The following is a 2,574-nucleotide window of genomic DNA, read 5'->3' on the forward strand; positions in this document are numbered from 1 at the left end:
ACCAGTTAAATGTCATTATTACGTAATAAAGATGAGCGTTTTCTCGAGATGAGTTAAATATGTCGTTATTACGTAATAAAGATGAGCGTTTTCTCGATAACGAGTTAAATGTGTAGTCATTACGTAATAAAGATGAGCGATTTCAAGATGACCAGTTAAATGTCATTATTACGTAATAAAGATGAGCGTTTTCTCTAGATGAGTTAAATATGTCGTTATTACGTAATAAAGATGATCATTTGAGATGACGAGTTAAATATTTTATTACGTAATAAAGATGAGCGTTTTCACGAGATGTTGAATTAAATCTGTCATTATTACGAAATAACAATGAATGTTTTCTCTTAACGAGTAAATTTCCCGATTTTTTTTCGAAATAACGAGTTAATTTCTTGATGGTTTCTTAGAAATAGAGTTAAATATGTCGTTTTCACAAAATAACAATGAGTGTTTTCTCAAGATAACAGGTTACAGATGTTGCTATCATGAAATAATGAGTGTTTTTTTAAATTAACGAGTTAATTTCCTAATGGTTTTCTAGAGATAAGTTAAATATGTCATTATGAAATAATGAGCATTTTCTTGAAATAAAGAGGTTATTTCTCAATGGTTTTCTAGAGATAACGTGTTATTTCGTGATAACGACATAATGTGTTGACATAATGTTTTCACGAGAGAACCATGAAAAAAATTATTTGTGGAAACATCTGCTCTCCGCTTCCATCGAGATGACTGACGTTAAGGAAAAAATAATTAAATAAAGTGGGAAAATTACAAGGAAAATGAGAACCTTTGCAAATGTTTGAGGCATTTCAAAAACAATCAACTCAGTAATTATGTAGAAAAAGCGACATTAACGTTGATTTTATTCCCAACTCTTAACGAATCCTCCTGACAGGCTCAGCACCAGAGAGGCTGACGTTCTGCTGAATTATTTCCCACGCTGAAGAAGAAGAGAAGGCAGGACGATGTTTACAGAGAAACCGCCCCGTCAGTGAAACACRCTCACTTTCACCAGCACCAGGTTAAAGACGGAGCGGTCACACATGACTGATGTGTGCAAAGATCTGCTGACTCATGAGGGATGTCGTCATGAGTCAGAAGGTGCAACGACCGCAGTGATGCGAGTCGAGTTTATCTTCATTTCACTGCAGCGAGACAAGCTTTCTTAGAGGACGTAAGTAAATATTTGTCTTTAATAATGTCCACGATCCCTCCTGTCCAAACCCGATCCATCCCTCTGATGGACTCTGTAATCTTTCATCTCCAAACCTCGCCTGCACTCTCCTCGCTCTCGTGTTGAGCTCCACGCTTCGGACTATCGACCTGGGACTGGTCCTTCTTCAATTCCTCCAGTCCGGTTCCTCCTCCACCTGTTGTTACGATCTGTGGCAGGAGGAACGACACGAAGAGCTCAGAACATTAARAACTAAATAAAACAAGATGATTTGCAAAAAAAAACATACAAATAAACTCAGGAACAGCAAGCATGTACAAAAACATGCTCCATGTTCAACTCATGAACACCATTTAACACCTGGTGAGGAGACAATTGGGAGCAGGTGAGAGTGGGCGGGGCTGAAGTTCTCAATGACGTCCTCATCGGGGACTTTTTTACCCTCCGCACCTAGCATTTAGCTTGTAGCGATAAAACTAGTATGGGAGAACCACAAAAGCAAGTGAGAAAAAATGTAAAACAGGCCACTGAACGACGCAGACGAGCATGACCAGGATAATAATAGTTTGTGTGTAAAACGTGTCTTTCAGGACACTCATGGATCTACTGAATAATAAATCTAAATCAAGGTATTTAGCTTTATTGAAAGTAGCAATCCTTACGAGCTGCTTAAGTCTGCAGAGCCGACATGGAGGTTGTGTTGACATGACTGTGCGATTTTCTCTGATATTATTAATAACCAGAAGCACTCGGAGAGTGCAAACCTCCGCGAAGCACAATTTCCCCCATCCTGTAAGAGTTAATGCACAAAAGCAGAGATGGAAACACATTTGCTGAATAAGTTCTGACGTAGTGAACATTTAAGCTGCAGTATGCACGGGATTTCTTCTGGTGGAGTCCAATGTGAAAAAAAAAGTCAGACTGGTCACCCGATGTTGTTCATGGTCAAACTGGTGTGGGATTAAGCTCCTAAGTTTTCATCAGTCACATTTCACCATGTAAAACGTCTGTTTTATCTCCTTGTATGAGTTTGTAATGGTTAGACTCTTTATAAAGTGCTTCCAGGCTCCCCCCTTCTCCAAACTTTGAGGCCCGGCAGCTCTCTGTTTACAAGCCCAGTAGAGAGAAACTGTTTTGATTGGTTGTTTCAGAAATGTGGTGTGTTTGAGGAAATGGGAAAATAGGTTTCATGGTGCAGTCACGCACTTCCTGGTCACAAAACATTCTGTAAATGCACATAAAATGGCAAAATTATCCATCATTAAATGTGGTTTTAACATTACTTTTATAAAGTTTGAAGTCCGTGCTGTCCAATCCAGCTTTTACAGAAGCCCTGTGAAAGCATCGCAGCTTTGCCGATCTCAGAGTGTTAAAAGAAAAAAATTCCTGTATCCGCA

At 39.0% G+C, this 2,574-nt stretch overlaps 1 long non-coding RNA gene across 1 annotated transcript in view; it reads right to left on the reverse strand.

Moving 5' to 3' along the window:
• Window positions 1–834: 834 nt before the first annotated feature.
• Window positions 835–2,574, reverse strand: part of LOC106529089 (uncharacterized) — a 22,539-nt gene continuing 20,799 nt past the window's right edge. Inside the window, exon 2 of the long non-coding RNA XR_001311590.1 lies at window positions 835–1,386. This is a non-coding gene — a long non-coding RNA (uncharacterized LOC106529089). The remainder of the gene's footprint in view (window positions 1,387–2,574) is intronic.

This window comes from Austrofundulus limnaeus, unplaced genomic scaffold (genome assembly GCF_001266775.1).
Source record: "Austrofundulus limnaeus strain Quisiro unplaced genomic scaffold, Austrofundulus_limnaeus-1.0 Scaffold422, whole genome shotgun sequence".
NCBI classification, from domain to species: Eukaryota; Metazoa; Chordata; class Actinopteri; order Cyprinodontiformes; family Rivulidae; genus Austrofundulus; species Austrofundulus limnaeus.